A 17,500-nucleotide genomic window follows, 5' to 3' on the forward strand; every position below is an offset into this window, starting at 1 on the left:
TCTCTTGAAAATGTACTTTAAAATGAATTGCATTTTTTTTAGAAGGCATTTTAAATGCTTGGCATCAATTGGCTTTCTGTTGCACTTTAATAGAAATATGGTATTTATTTATTTTAAATATCTTAAAATATTATATATTTGTTGAAAATATACACATTTTAGTTATTCAGAATGTTATTTATATGTATTCATATTTAAATTGAGTAAATATTTATATGAAATTAATATAAATATATAAAATATTAAATAAATATTTACACTGACTATTAAATGTTACAATATTATATATATATATATATATATATATATATATATATATATATATATATATATATATATATATATATATATATATATATATATATATATATATATATATATATATATATATATATATATATATATATATATATATAATTTATTTGTATTTATGCATATTCAAAGAATTGAATATATTTATATGAAATATACATATAAGTTACAATATTTAAAATTTATATTGAATATTAAATTTAAATTTTACAATATTAAACATTTATGGTAAATTAATACACATGCATTTATTTATATTAAATATCTAAAAATATTACAGATTTGTTGACAATATACACATTTTATTCATTTATAATGGTATTTATTTATATATATTCATATTCAAATAATTGAGTAAATATTTATATGAAATATTAATATAAATAAATATATTAAATAAATATTTACACTGAATATTTAATGTTACAATATTAATATATACAGTATATTGAATATATATATATATATATATATATATATATATATATATATATATATATATATATATATATATATATATATATATATATATATATATATATATATATATATATATATATATATATATATATGAATACACATTTATTTATTCATTCAATCATTCATTTTTTATTTATATAAAAATATGAAATAAACATTTATTTTAAATATTTATTGAATATATACACATCTTATTTATTCAGAATTATTTTTATATTTATGCATATTCAAATAATGTTATAATTTGTATGAAATATTATTATAAATAAATATATAAAATACTTGTTGAATATTACTTTTGTTACAATACTAAATATGTGTATTGAATATTAAATATTTATATTAAATGAAAACACAATTATTTATTCATTCTTTTATTTGTATGTATATACAAATAGTAAATACGTATTTATATTAAATATATCATAATATAATTTTTTTTTGAATATGTACACATTTTTCAGAATGTTATTTATTTATATTTCTGCATATTCAAATAATTGAACATATGAAATATTCATATAAATATTTAAATACAATATTAAATATTCATATTGAATATTTATTTTACAATATTAAATATTGATGTTAAATAAATACGCATTAATTAATTAATTCCGTTATGAATATCGATCTCTGTGCCCATTTCATTTCCAATCCCTATTTCCTTGTCATTTTCTGTTCTCTATAAATGGCAAAACTGCCAAATAATGAAAGCAAGCATGGAATACGGCCTGTAAAGACATTTATCCATCATAAACACAATGTGCAGAGCAGCATTCATTTTTAATCTTATTACTAGGCATTTTGTGGAATGGTATTGGAACGAAATGGCTAAGATTGATGGTGGGATGTTGGAAAAATAGAACTGTTCACTTTAAATGAACTCCTATTCCCGCTTGAGCTCTCAGCGAGTCCCCCATCTGCTGTCCGGTGAAGTGAGTTATTTAGCCATCGCAGGACCATCAGGGGTTCAAAGAAAATGATATCGCTCTGTTATGTACCAGCCATCTTCAGAGGGGTTAAAGCATTCCAGCGCTCAGTTCACATCAATTCTCCCACTTGTTCCAAACAGGCACACACACGTTTCACAGCCGGCCAGGTTCCTCCCGGGAGCCGCGTTTCATGAGACTCTCTAAGGTCAGGCGTTCTGCGTCTGGGCCGTGCAACACTGCAGCGTCTCTCTCACTCTGGGATACGGCAGCAAATGCTAAATTAGGACACAGAAAGCCTTCATTCCAATAAAGCCTTGGTCTCCTGAGTCAACGGACAAAAAGATCAGGGTTTGCTGGAGGAGGTGGTAAATTATTCATGGCTTTATATGATTTGCTGGGAGCAATTCTCTCCCTCTCTCTGTTGCACTCCTCTAGTCGTTCTCTCCCTCTTGCTTCCCTAGAAACTTTTCCTCCACCTGCCAGTCAACACATCCAGTTTCCCGTCATGTGTTTGACAGGATCTGAATATTGTATCTGAATGTTTGGACCAATCAGAAGGCCAGACACCGAGACATCTGCAAAGGTAAAGCGATGAAGATTTTGTTGGTCGTTTTATATATATTTGTTTCCAGTCATGCTATGGAGCTCCACCCATGTCAAAATCTAATTGGTCCAAAATCTCACACTACAAATGTGGTTTGATTGGCTGTCATTTTTTCGCTTTGCATTGCAGTTTCAGTTTGGAAAATGAAAACAATACTATTTACTATTTTCATACCAAGCACTTAAATACAAAATGAGGCAATTTCTGTATGATCTTTTAATGTTTTTCTCACCAAGACTGCATTTATTTATTAAAAAATACACTAAAAACAGTAAAATTGTCAAATATTTTTACGATTTTAAATAACTGTTTTCTAATTGAATATATTTTAAAATATAATTTATTTCCGTGATCAGAGCTGAATTTTCAGCATCATTCCTCCAGTCTTCAGTGTCACATGACCCTTCAGAAATCATTCTAATATGAGGATTTGCTGCGCAACAAACATTAAACAGTTGTGCTGCTTAGTATTTTCGTGGAAACAATGATACATTTTTTTCAGGATTCTTTGACGAATAGAAAGTTCAAAAGAACGGCATTTATTTGAAATAAAAATATTTTATAGAAGCTTATGGAAGCTTGTTTCCGCCACAGAATAAAACATTTAAAAAGATTATTGCGACTTTTTATCTCAAAATTGTGAGTTTGCATTTTTTTTTCTCTGAATTGCGAGATCTAAACATGCAATTGCGAGTTATAAAGTCAGAATTGTGTGTTAAAAAGTCAGAATTATATATAAAATAATATATATAATATATATAATATATATATATGGGGATGAATGGGAGGCCATGATGGACAGGGGCCAATGGGCAAATTTGGCCAGGATAACTAGCAATTGTGTGTTATAAAGTCAAAATTGTGACTTTATATTATGCACTTCTGAGGGAAAAAAAGTCAGAATTGTTGGGAAAAAAGTCGCAATTACCTTTTCTTTTTTTTAATTCTGTGGCGGAAATGAGCTTCCATACTTCAAGTACATTTAATGCGTCCTTGCTAAATAAAAGTGTTCATTTCTTTCTTTAAAAAAAATATATATATTGCTGACCCTAAAATTGAAGGTTCAAAAGAACGGCATTTATTTGAAATAAAAATATTTTGTGATATTACAAATGTCTTTACTGTCACGTTTAGTACGTTTAATCTGTCCTTGCTAAAAGTATTCATTTCCTCTTCTTTTTTTAATCTCACTGACTTTCTCACTGAAATATTCAACGGTCGTGTGAAAAATGTGCTTATGAAGTGGTTAAAAAAAAAGGTTTAAATCAATCACACACAAAAACAGTGATACTCCATAGACTTGCATTAGAAAAGATAAAACAGTAGTTGGCATCAGGTGTGCTAGGACTGGTCAGTGGCGTTTTTAAAGTGTGGCTTAGCGAAGGGTCAATTTACATGAAAGGTCAATCCAGTTCAATCCGTGATCAGTTTCAGCCCAAGACAAAGAATCTGAGCAAACAAACAAGAACCTTTGTTGCCTGTGCTGAACGAGGATATCTGAAGATTCTCCTGGAGGCTTTTATCTCCTGCTCAGAAACTTTCTAAAGTCACACTGATCCCGGGCTTTGATCCTGAGCTTTCTGTTCTACAGTATCCTCTTCCTCTCTCTTCCTCTCCAGAATACAATCTCTATCTCTCTTTCTTTTCCTGTTCTCTAGTCTTTCTACTCTACAGCATCATAGACATTGTCCCCTCATTCTCGGTCTATCAGACTTGTGCTGTTGAGTCCTCGGCTAACATATTGCACAGGAACATAGAGGATCCATCACTGTCATACGTGCAAAGAACAATGATTGAGGGACAAACACAAAGACGGCTGAAAGTAAGCTAGCACTGGACAAATCATTGTCTAGTCATTATTTGTCTTGCTTTCCAGTAAAACTATCTAAACACTTAAAACTATATACATTTAATGGGGAATGGAAATAAATTAATACTTTTATTCAGCGAGGACACATTAAATTGATCAAAAGTGACAGTAAAGACATTTATAATGATACAAAAAATATATATTTCATCTGTTAATCTGTATAATCACTGCTTCCACAAGCATATTAACTGTTTTCAACATTGATAATAATCAGAAGCAATCTTGAGCAGCAAATCAGCTTATTAAAATTATTTCTAAAGGATCATTTGAAACTGAAGATTGGAGTAATGATGCTGAAAATTCAGCTTTTCATCACAGAAATAAATATATTTTGAAATATATTCAAATACAAAAGTTATTTTAAACTGTATTAAATTCCACAAAACATGCTGCGTAACATGAGAATGAACCTCATTGGTTCTTGCAGAAGCTTAAACGTGCTGCGTAACGAGAATGAACCTCATTGGTTCTTGCGGAAGCTCAAATCTGCTGCGTAACACGAGAATGAACCTCATTGGTTCTTGCTGAAGCTCAAACGTGCTGCGTAACACGAGAATGAACCTCATTGGTTCTTGAGGAAACTCAAACGTGCTGCGTAACGAGAATGAACCTCATTGGTTCTTGAGAAAGCTCAAACGTGCTGCGTAACACAAGAATTAGGGCTGTGCAATTAATCGAATTTCGATTTCGATTTCGATTTTGCCTCCCAACGATCACCAAAATAGTACAATCGAGAAAAAACGATTATTTTGCCTTGCGTTCTGAATGAAACGCTCACGCGCACATCCGCCCCTCCCGAACCCACAAATCTCTCTCAGTTTGTGAGTCTCGTGACTCGTGTGCATATCATCCGCTGGAATTTAAAAACTCGGCGCGAGTAAAGATGGCAGAAGGAGAGCAGTTACAGCAGCGTTTGGTGAGCAAAAAAGGCAAAACCAACTCCGTTGTCTGGGAACAGTTTGGCTTCGAGGAATCAGACGACGAGCAGAAACATGCTAAGATTTGCTACATGGTGGTGGCTGCAACGCAAGGGAACACCACGAATTTGTTTAACCACTTGAAAATTAAACAGAGTGACCTATGACAATCTGATAAAGAAACAAAAACTGACGAGAGCAGGGGAGCCGTGTAAACGTCCTTTTTTTCCTTCATATTTTTCAAATAATTCTCTCTTTGTAAACTTTGTTCAATGGATGCGAGATTGCGAGTGCTGCCATATTTTCGAATATGACCAGTCGTTTTCACCGTCATCACCCGGGTTTAGTGCTTTAGGGTTTAGGTTTAGAATGAGAAGCCGCGCGCGCTGTGAGAAAATGTATCTCTGTGCGCTCATCCGAGAGCGCGCACACGTCTCTCAGCGCGCAAATATTGAGTTCTCTTTCAAGTCTTGCTCTTAAACGGACAAACTCACACAAAACGTATGTCAACATGTCCATCTTGATGAGTATCTAAGCAGACATAGTCTGTATATGCCTTAAGTGAACTTTATACAGTCGATAAAGAAGACGCGAGGTCTTAAAGGGGCAGTAGCCTTTACTGCTGTCTGTTTAATGTCAAACAACAAAAGACAAGGACATCACTCACCGCTCTTGATTGAATAGCTTTTGTAAGTTTAATAGGATTAATCTTTATTTATGCACTCAAATATGCAATGTTATTTTACATTTGATACATTTCTCTACCTGAAAACTAATGTTAGACGTACATGAAAAGCATAGCCGAACCATATTGTTGATCTTATTTATTTGTGGTTATCATTTTTACGTGAATACTTTTATACTTTGATTCGAATATGTGTTATATTATTTATTTTAATAGTTCAAAAAGTACAACAAATGTTACAATTTCAATTGAATTGTTGAAAGGTGTATTTTTAATAAATACAACACATTCCCAAAGTCATGTGAAATAATCGTGTTACATAATCGTGATTTCAATATTGACCAAAATAATCGTGATTATGATTTTCTCCATAATCGAGCAGCCCTAACAAGAATTAACCTCATTGGTTCTTGAGAAAGCTCTAACGTGCTGCGTAACGAGACTGAACCTCATTGGTTCTTGCTGAAGCTGAAACGTGCTTCGTAACACGAGAATGAACCTAATTGGTTCTAGCAGAAGATCAAACGTGATGCGTAACACGAGATTGAACCTCATTGGTTCTTGCGGAAGCTCAAACGTGCTGCGTTACACGAGACTGAACCTCATTGGTTCTTGCGGAAGCTCAAATGTGCTGCGTAACATGAGAATGAACCTCATTGGTTCTTGCTGAAGCTCAAACGTGCTGCTTAACACAAGAATGAACCTCATTGGTTCTTGCTGAAGCTCAAACGTGCTGCGTAACGAGAATTAACCTCATTGGTTCTTGAGGAAGCTCAAACGTGATGCGTAACACAAGAATGAACCTCATTGGTTCTTGAGGAAGCTCAAACGTGCTGCATAACGAGAATGAACCTCATTGGTTCTTGAGGATGCTCAAATGTGCTGCGTAACACGAGAATGAACCTCATTGGTTCTTGAGGAAGCTCAAACGTGCTGCGTAACGAGAATGAACCTCATTGGTTCTTGAGGAAGCTCAAACGTGCTGCGTAACGAGAATGAACCTCATTGGTTCTTGCTGAAGCTCAAACGTGCTACGTAACACGAGAATGAACCTCATTGGTTCTTGAGGAAGCTCAAACGTGCTGCGTAACTCGAGAATGAACCTCATTGGCTCTTGCAGAAGATCAAACGTGATGTGTAACACGAGATTGAACCTCATTGGTTCTTGCGGAAGCTCAAACGTGCTGCGTAACGAGAATGAACCTCATTGGTTCTTGCTGAAGCTCAAACGTGCTGCGTAACGAGAATGAACCTCATTGGTTCTTGAGGAAGCTCAAACGTGATGCGTAACACGAGATTGAACCTCATTGGTTCTTGCGGAAGCTCAAACGTGCTGCGTAACGAGAATGAACCTCATTGGTTCTTGAGGAAGCTCAAACGTGCTGCGTAACACGAGAATTAACCTCATTGGTTCTTGAGGAAGCTCAAACGTGCTGCGTAACGAGAATATACCTCATTGGTTCTTACTGAAGCTCAAACGTGCTGCGTAACACGAGAATGAACATCATTGGTTCTTGAGGAAGCTCAAACGTGCTGCGTAACACGAGAATGAACCTCATTGGTTCTTGCTGAAGCTCAAACGTGCTACGTAACGAGAATTAACCTCATTGGTTCTTGAGGAAGCTCAAACGTGCTGCGTAACGAGAATGAACCTCATTGGTTCTTGCTGAAGCTCAAACGTGCTGCGTAACACGAGAATGAACATCATTGGTTCTTGAGGAAGCTCAAACGTGCTGCGTAACACGAGAATGAACCTCATTGGTTCATGCTGAAGTTCAAACGTGCTGCGTAACACGAGAATGAACCTCATTGGTTCTTGCTGAAGCTCAAACGTGCTACGTAACGAGAATTAACCTCATTGGTTCTTGAGGAAGCTCAAACGCGATGCGTAACGAGAATGAACCTCATTGGTTCTTGCAGAAGATCAAACGTGATGCGTAACACGAGATTGAACCTCATTGGTTCTTGCGGAAGCTCAAACGTGCTGCGTAACGAGAATGAACCTCATTGGTTCTTGCTGAAGCTCAAACGTGCTGCGTAACACGAGAATGAACCTCATTGGTTCTTGCTGAAGCTCAAACGTGCTGCGTAACACGAGAATGAACCTCATTGGTTCTTGAGGAAGCTCAAACGTGCTGCGTAACGAGAATATACCTCATTGGTTCTTGCTGAAGCTCAAACGTGCTGCGTAACACGAGAATGAACATCATTGGTTCTTGAGGAAGCTCAAACGTGCTGCGTAACGAGAATTAACCTCATTGGTTCTTGAGGAAGCTCAAACGTGCTGCGTAACGAGAATGAACCTCATTGGTTCTTGAGGAAGCTCAAACGGGATGCGTAATGAGAATGAACCTCATTGGTTCTTGAGGAAGCTCAAACGCGATGCGTAACGAGAATGAACCTCATTGGTTCTTGAGGAAGCTCAAACGCGATGCGTAACGAGAATGAACCTCATTGGTTCTTGAGGAAGCTCAAACGTGCTGCATAACGAGAATGAACCTCATTGGTTCTTGAGGAAGCTCAAACGTGCTGCGTAACGAGAATGAACCTCATTGGTTCTTGCTGAAGCTCAAATGTGCTGCGTAACACAAGAATGAACCTCATTGGTTCTTGCTGAAGCTCAAACGTGCTGCGTAACGAGAATTAATTATTGGTTCTTGAGGAAGCTCAAACGTGCTGCGTAACGAGAATGAACCTCATTGGTTCTTGCTGAAGCTCAAATGTGCTGCGTAACACAAGAACGAACCTCATTGGTTCTTGCTGAAGCTCAAACGTGCTGCGTAACGAGAATGAACCTCATTGGTTCTTGAGGAAGCTCAAACGCGATGCGTAACGAGAATGAACCTCATTGGTTCTTGAGGAAGCTCAAACGCGATGCGTAACGAGACTGAACCTCATTGGTTCTTGAGGAAGCTCAAACGTGCTACGTAACACGAGAATGAACCTCATTGGTTCTTGAGGAAGCTCAAACGTGCTGCGTAACACGAGAATGAACCTCATTGGTTCATGCAGAAGATCAAACGTGATGCGTAACACGAGATTGAACCTCATTGGTTCTTGCGGAAGCTCAAACGTGCTGCGTTACATGAAAATGAACCTCATTGGTTCTTGAGGAAGCTCAAACGTGCTGCGTAACGAGAATGAACCTCATTGGTTCTTGCTGAAGCTCAAACGTGCTGCGTAACACAAGAATGAACCTCATTGGTTCATGCAGAAGATCAAACGTGATGCGTAACACGAGAAGTAATCTCATTGGTTCTTGAGGAAGCTCAAACGTGCTGCGTAACGAGAATGAACCTCATTGGTTCTTGAGGAAGCTCAAACGTGCTGCGTAACGAGAATGAACCTCATTGGTTCTTGCTGAAGTTCAAACGTGCTGCGTAACACAAGAATGAACCTCATTGGTTCTTGCTGAAGCTCAAACGTGCTGCGTAACGAGAATGAACCTCATTGGTTCTTGAGGAAGCTCAAACGCGATGCGTAACAAGAATGAACCTCATTGGTTCTTGAGGAAGCTCAAACGTGCTGCGTAACGAGAATGAACCTCATTGGTTCTTGAGGAAGCTCAAACGTGCTGCGTAACACGAGAATGAACCTCATTGGTTCATGCAGAAGATCAAACGTGATGCGTAACACGAGATTGAACCTCATTGGTTCTTGCGGAAGCTCAAACGTGCTGCGTTACACGAGAATGAACCTCATTGGTTCTTGAGGAAGCTCAAACGTGCTGCGTAACGAGAATGAACCTCATTGGTTCTTGCTGAAGCTCAAACGTGCTGCGTAACACAAGAATGAACCTCATTGGTTCATGCAGAAGATCAAACGTGATGCGTAACACGAGAAGTAACCTCATTGGTTCTTGAGGAAGCTCAAACGTGCTGCGTAACGAGAATGAACCTCATTGGTTCTTGAGGAAGCTCAAACGTGCTGCGTAACGAGAATGAACCTCATTGGTTCTTGCTGAAGTTCAAACGCGATGCGTAACGAGAATGAACCTCATTGGTTCTTGCTGAAGCTCAAACGCGATGCGTAACGAGAATGAACCTCATTGGTTCTTGCTGAAGCTCAAACGTGCTACGTAATGAGAATGAACCTCATTGGTTCTTGAGGAAGCTCAAACGCGATGCGTAACGAGAATGAACCTCATTGGTTCTTGAGGAAGCTCAAACGTGCTGCGTAACGAGAATGAACCTCATTGGTTCTTGCTGAAGCTCAAACGTGCTGCGTAACGAGAATTAACCTCATTGGTTCTTGAGGAAGCTCAAACGTGCTGCGTAACGAGAATGAACCTCATTGGTTCTTGCTGAAGCTCAAATGTGCTGCGTAACACAAGAATGAACCTCATTGGTTCTTGAGGAAGCTCAAACGCGATGCGTAACGAGAATGAACCTCATTGGTTCTTGAGGAAGCTCAAACGCGATGCGTAACGAGAATGAACCTCATTGGTTCTTGAGGAAGCTCAAACGCGATGCGTAACGAGAATGAACCTCATTGGTTCCTGAGGAAGCTCAAACGTGCTGCGTAACAATTCACAATTTGAAAAAAATTTCACTCAAAAATTGCTAGTATATTTCACAAATAATCACAAAGAAATAGCAAACAACACATTGAAATAACCAGTAATGAATTAGTATTTTCTCGTAAAATGTACGGCAATTATCTTTTTTTTTAACTAAAAAGGAGAAATAGTAGAAGAAATCACTGAGATATTCCAGAGATCTGCAATTTTGTAGTTTTATCTCCCCCATGGGACAGTTTGTTCCATCAAAAAAAACAGCAACTGCGATTGCAATGAAGAGAACAAATGTGATTGGTGCATCTTTGTCTCTCTCTTGGTTTCCCACACTCCACTTCCTCCCTCCACCTTGTTCTGTCCTAACGCTCTCCCCTCTCTCTCTTTCTCTCTCTCCCTCTCTCCGTCTCTCACTCTACCTCTCCGTTGGCTGACTGTAGGTACGCCCTCTGCTCGAGTGTGTCGGTGTGCTCGGAGCATGCTTGTGTGTTCATGCGTGTTGGAAGCAGGTGGATCACGGATGCGTCTGCAAGCTCTTCATCAAGGTTGTGTTTTGTGAGGACTCCGGACCGCATCAGCATTCTGGATATAATTCCGCCCCTGTGGATACGGACACACACTAACACGGGCACATCCGACTGCAGTTAAACATCCGGTAAGAGGTGTTTTTATGACTCTCAGGGACCGAGGGAGATGTTCAGGACAGAGCTGAGCTTTTTTTCTGTCAAGCTCTTCTCAGTTTGCACTCTTTGCGCTCCTTTCTGGTTTGGCATCGAATAAAGCAGCTCTGATTCTTGGGAGCGTGTTTGCAAGAGATATCCGTTAATATTTCAGACATCAAAGTGTGCAACGTCTATATTTAGTCCGGAGAAATGCTTTCATCGGTACGTACGTTCGGATACCAGCCAGTTTCTCTGCCAGGCGGATCATTTAAAGAGCGGGAAGGGAGGGGCTGGAAGGCATTCTGGGTACAGCTGACACATCTAGAAAAGCGAATGGGCGATGGAGAGAGAGTGAGACAGGTAGAGAAAGCTCTAAGAGACTGTAATGAGCATCAATATTTATTAGATTTGGCCACTTCAACCTTAATTTCACTCGGTGCGCTCGGAAACTAATAAGAGAGAAATGTGATTAGGCGTCATGGTAGAAAAGGAGTTTCCACTTCTCTCCCCTCCAGTTAAAAAGCTCAAATAAAATAAAAAAAAGTCCAGGGGGAATTTGAGAAACGTTCACACTTGACAGAAACGCTTCTCGGACAGTTTAGGTTGCCTGCATGGAGGTTTTAACGTTAATGACCATCGTTCACACCTCGATCAATATCTGTAAGTTATTCATATGCTTTTAAAGCGTCTCTTTTGCATGGTCAAGCCCAAAACATGGCGATTTCACGGCGTATAGTATTTCAGATGTGTATATAATGACCAGTAGCTCTCGGGCACATCTTCTTCCGACTGAACAATACCCGGTTATTGTGGCCGATGTCACATGATCGCAAACACACTGCAAAATTGTTTTCTTCCTCAGTGTTTTTGTCTTGTTTTCCTCATTCTTAAATCAAGATACATTTACTTGAGAGGAAAAATACTACATTGTCTTTATCAAAACGAGTTAAGAAACTAATTAAAAGACAAACGTTTATTTTTCTCATTCCACTGGCAGATCTTTTTTTCTCGTTTAAAGCAAAAACTCACTTCATTTTGATTTGAGCTAAGACTTATAAGAAATCTCATGTCATTTAGCATCTCAAGTAAATCCTGAGTGTTTAGCTAGAAAACAAGACCAAAATACTGAGGACAACGTCGTTCTTTGCAGTGCTGGAGCGTTTCCTGTCTTTTGTTCTCTTAGATACTCTATCTAATCACATCTGCCACTGTGAAGTTCATTCATTTATGAAATATTACCTCGCGGTCAGAGTTAGTTGAGTGAAATTGTGATACCTAGCGTTCTCCGGGACTATATTAGTGATTGATGAGTCTGGAGGCAAGACAGGTCTCCGTCTTGAGACGTATACATATCCTCTGGCAACTCTCAGCTCTTGCTTTTGTTGTGAGCTCTTGGTGCTGGGAGTTTGATGACTTGGGGGGAAGGTCTGCTAGTTAGTGCTAATGGTGCTAAACTCATCTAAGGCTCATTATGCACTTCTTAAGACATCTGTTCATTGATTCATTTGGGCTATTTTGGTTTTCGTTTACCACATAAGGTGCTGTATGTATCAACCTATTATGAGTTTGAGTTTTATTTTCTTCCATTTTCTCTGTCAGAATTAATATGGGATTTCGGTGAAATGCAAGAGTGAAAGAGACAAATTCAACATAAGTAATTTAATGACTAAAAGAAACAAATGAGTTAACAAATATAAATGTCTGATTGTCAAAAAAAAGGAAATATACTCACCTAAAGGATTATTAGGAACGCCTGTTCAATTTCTCATTAATGCAATTATCTAATCAACCAATCACAAGGCAGTTGCTTCAATGCATTTAGGGGTGTGGTCCTGGTCAAGACAATCTCCTGAACTCTGAATTTCAGAATGGGAAAGAAAGGTGATTTAAGCAATTTTGAGCATGGCATGGTTGTTGGTGCCAGACGGGCCAGTCTGAGTATTTCACAATCTGCTCAGTTACTGGGATTTTCACGCACAACCATTTCTAGGGTTTACAAAGAATGGTGTGAAAAGGGAAAAACATCCAGTATGCGGCAGTCCTGTGGGCGAAAATGCCTTGTTGATGCTAGAGGTCAGAGGAGAATGGGCAGACTGATTCAAGCTGATAGAAGAGCAACTTTGACTGAAATAACGACTCGTCACAACCGAGGTATGCAGCAAAGCATTTGTGAAGCCACAACACGCACAACCTTGAGGCGGATGGGCTACAACAGCAGAAGACCCCACCGGGTACCACTCATCTCCACTACAAATAGGAAAAAGAGGCTACAATTTGCACGAGCTCACCAAAATTGGACAGTTGAAGACTGGAAAAATGTTGCCTGGTCTGATGAGTCTTGATTTCTGTAGAGACATTCAGATGGTAGAGTCAGAATTTGGCGTAAACAGAATGAGAACATGGATCCATTATGCCTTGTTACCACTGTGCAGGCTGGTGGTGGTGGTGTAATGGTGTGGGGGATGTTTTCTTGGCACACTTTTTGCCCCTTAGTGCCAATTGGGCATCGTTTAAATGACACGGCCTACCTGAGCATTGTTTCTGACCATCTCCATACCTTTATGACCACCATGTACCCATCCTCTGATGGCTACTTCCAGCAGGATAATGCACCATCTCACAAAGCTCGAATCATTTCAAATTGGTTTCTTGAACATGACAATGAGTTCACTGTACTAAAATGGCCCCCCCAGTCACCAGATCTCAACCCAATAGAGCATCTTTGGGATGTGGTGGAACGGGAGCTTCGTGCCCTGGATGTGCATCCCACAAATCTCCATCAACTGCAAGATGCTATCCTATCAATATGGGCCAACATTTCTAAAGAATGCTTTCAGCACCTTGTTGAATCAATGCCACGTAGAATTAAGGCAGTTCTGAAGGCGAAAGGGGGTCAAACACAGTATTAGAATGGTGTTCCTAATACTCCTTTAGGTGAGTGTAGTTTAAATTTTTTTGTCTTCATAATCTTTGATTAAAAAATTGCTTTCCTCTTAAATGACTACTTTTATGCCCCATTCCTTGTAACTTTTCATGATCCAATCAATTCCCAATGGATAAATTCAAGCCCCAACCTACATTCCTGTTTCACTCATCAATGACAGAAGTCAAATCTTATTCAAGTACTGTATGTAGACTCCCCGTCTCACTTCCCAATTTACTCTCAACTGTTCCGACCAGATAGCCTTAAAAGAACACGTTGACTTTTTGGGACTTTAGCTTATTCACCGTATCCCCAGAGTTAGTAGTCCATACATAACATTCTCATCTCCGTGCCATAACTCTGTCTGACGCACCCACCGCTAGCCTAGCTTAGCACAAAGACTGGAGGTAAATGGCTCCAGCTAGCCTACTGCTCAATAAGTGACAAAATAACACCAACATTTTCCTATTTACATGTTGTGATGTGTATAGTTACATCGTGTTGGCGTTATTTTGTCACTTATTGAGCAGTAGGCTAGATGGAGCCATTTACCTCCAGTCTTTGTGCTAAGCTAGGCTAGAAAAAGTCAGCGTGTTCCTTTAACCAAAAATAAATAAAATCTTAACCAAAAAATAAAAACAAGGATAATTAAAACAGTTGTAAAGAGAATTAAAAAAGAATAAAAATATGATATATAGATCAACAGATGCATAAGAAATTTGGGGCTCCCCTGTCTGAACAGAAGATTTTCGGTTTGTGAGACACACTAGTTGTAGCCTGGCTTCCTAGTGACCTCTTGCCCTTCAATAGGGAGGAGTGTGGAACACCAGGTCTTTGGATGCAGGCTGGTGTATTGCTGAAAGCCTTCAGAGGCAGACGGTGGGCGATAACTCCACTCCATTAAGGGGTTGGAAGGACACTGGAAGCTGTCAGAGGCAGAAGGTGTCGGAAAAAACCTCCTCCTTATTGAAGGGCAGGAGGTCTCTAGGAAGCTGGGCTGCTACTATTGTGTCTCACGAACCGAAAATCTGGGACTCTTCTGTTCAGAATTTAGTCAGGAATAGTATTCTAGCCTTTAGTTAAATATGATTGTTATTTTTATTTCTTATGCATATGTTGTGATTATTCTATCACTATTTTAATACCTTTTCTATGTAAAGCACTTTGAATTACCATTGTGTATGAAATGCGCTATATAAATAAACTTGCCTTGCCTTCAACCAGGCTCTGATTACACTCATTTATTTATTTTTTAGTTATATTTTTTATATATTTAGAGTTTTTAGTATATATTTCATATAAAATGTCCATTTATGTTTTATAATTGTATTTGATGTATTAAATGTACAGTATATTACATTTTATATATATATAAAAAAAAAATATATATATATATTAGTCTATTTTTTTCATAATTTGGCTGCTTATTTATTTTTTGTAATTTCACTCATTTTGTTTACATTTTATTTTATTTACTCTTTAGTATTTAATATATTCTTTTTATTTAATTAGATTTTTTTAAATAACATTTTTACTTTTGTAATTTGATTAATTTTGTTTAATTTTATTTAATTTAAAATATTTATATAGATAGATTAATTAAACGGATTTTCATTTTATTTTTTTGTTCAATTTTTATTTTATTTATTTTCTATAGTTTTTATTTTTATTTATAAAAGTAATTTTCCCATTTAAAAAAATGTATTTTGACTATTTTGTTTATTTTTATTGTATTTAATTTAAATTGTTTGAATAATTTAGCCCATTGTCATTCTTGTCATGGCATCAGTAATGATGGTGAAGATAGGCGTATATCATGTCTCATGTGCAGACGAGCGCGCTTTCAGAATTTTAAAGTGCCGTATCAAGTACTTGGATTATAGTGGTGGAGCGAAATTTCCCACTAGTCTGGGAATTCTTGCATGCAAAATGCATTCAGCTGCAATTTTGTGATTTGCATAATTTTTTCCTGTTTCTTTGTTTAAAAGCCTTTTCTGTTTGCAGGACCATAGCCACCATACAGTGCATCTCTCTCAATAACGCATATTAATAATTTCAAATTGGGGATGAGATTAGTGGCCGTGTGTCAGTTCAAGCACATTGAATGTTGGTGCACAAATGGCCGAATCTTGTGCCATTTCCGAATCCCATTTCCCCTTTTTGGGGGTGCAAAACATGATGTGTTGTGTCGATGAATTTTGTAGCCATGGAAATGCATGGTTCTGCTCTCCAATGTTCTCATTGTCAGTTGTACGCACTTTCAGTAAAGATGGATGAGGTTTTGATGTACCCCGAGGATCTGTCCGTTCAGGAGGCCTTGCTCTTGATGAACTGAAGAAGCTCCAGGTGGACATCAGCTCTCCACAGAAAAGCATGCCTTGCAGCCTCTGGCAGCTTCATAGTGGAAGACTAATCTTGCTATTGGCAAAGAAAAGCGACTTCCCAGGGGAACGTGAAGTGGATTTTTTTTCAGGAAGCCATTGTTGAAGATGGTTAAGGCACTTTCCCAGCCAACAATATCTCACGCGTGACCTTCTGCCTGTAGCACTTTTGCTCAACGAGCAGCTTTTGGCCTGCTAGGGGTCTATCAACCTTCTGAAACGGTGAATACAGTGTGTGTGTTTTCAGGTACGTGCAGGATCTGAAACGTGCCTGTGATGTTTGACGCACGTCATGCTCCGGGCCATCACTCTCAGCTCCGTCTTCAAGCCGACATGAAGATCAGGATGGATTATCACGTACGAAAGAGCGACAGAGAAAGACCGAGCCATGGAGAGAGAGCGTGACCTTATATTCCCAGATCCATCTGTGTCATGTTCGATGTTCTGTGCTCTCCTCAGAACAGATCTGATTGTTCTGGATGGTGTTGCTTTGGGTTGATAACCGTCAAACCCCTGACAGATAGAATCCATCTCTCGTACATCTGTTCTTTTAACGCGTCTAATGAAAACGGAAAAGTCTGTTCGCCGCCTTTTATCAAAGACAAATTGCTCTCATCTGAGCGTTTCCTGATCAGAATTCCGTGCCAGGCTCTGACATTTAATTTGCAGCTAAATTGGGGTGAGAACGGTGTGTATGAACGGATTCTCTGATCCAGAGGCGTGCGAACAGAGGACTGCTGTTATTCATGTCGGAGAGGACAATGACAGCAGTCACAATAAAAGCTTTTAAAGGAGACAGAGGACATTGTGTGTAGTCAGGAAGGGATTTTATAGAGTTCAACAAGGATGAGTCATTAAATGATGCACTCAAAGCATTTTCTTAATCGGTATTTTCACCGTGCTTTCTATTGAAATATCCTTAAAATAAGACAATTATTTTAAAAGCAAAATTGCATAAAATATTGAAGGGAAAGTTTAAATAAAGCACAAATATTATTATCATGTCTGTGGGACACCAACAGTAATTTTGATACATATTTTTCCCCCATGCTGTCAAGTAAATGTGGGCTGAGCAAAATTGGGAAGCAAAATGACCCTAAAATTATTATAAAAAGTGATATGTATGTAAGTTAAGACTCTTTTGTAGTATATATCAATATATAAGTTTTGCTAGGTGCTTTAAACAAGAAAAAAATATTTACAAGTATTTCATTGATT

At 38.0% G+C, this 17,500-nt stretch overlaps 1 protein-coding gene across 3 annotated transcripts in view; it reads left to right on the forward strand.

The window, feature by feature from the left end:
- lingo1a (leucine rich repeat and Ig domain containing 1a) overlaps positions 1–17,500 on the forward strand; it is a 157,270-nt gene that overhangs the window by 13,488 nt on the left and 126,282 nt on the right. For 2 of the 3 annotated variants that reach the window (XM_079809185.1, XM_079809186.1), the window contains 3 exons: positions 1,868–2,089; positions 2,189–2,310; positions 10,757–10,971. The gene's annotated coding sequence lies outside the window, so the exon portion shown is untranslated. Of the gene's footprint in view, positions 1–1,867; positions 2,311–10,756; positions 10,972–17,500 lie in introns of all 3 variants that reach the window. The other variant, XM_079809187.1, reaches the window with a different exon arrangement.

This window comes from Gobio gobio (genome assembly GCF_949357685.1).
Source record: "Gobio gobio genome assembly, chromosome: 25".
In the NCBI taxonomy this organism is placed as follows: Eukaryota; Metazoa; Chordata; class Actinopteri; order Cypriniformes; family Gobionidae; genus Gobio; species Gobio gobio.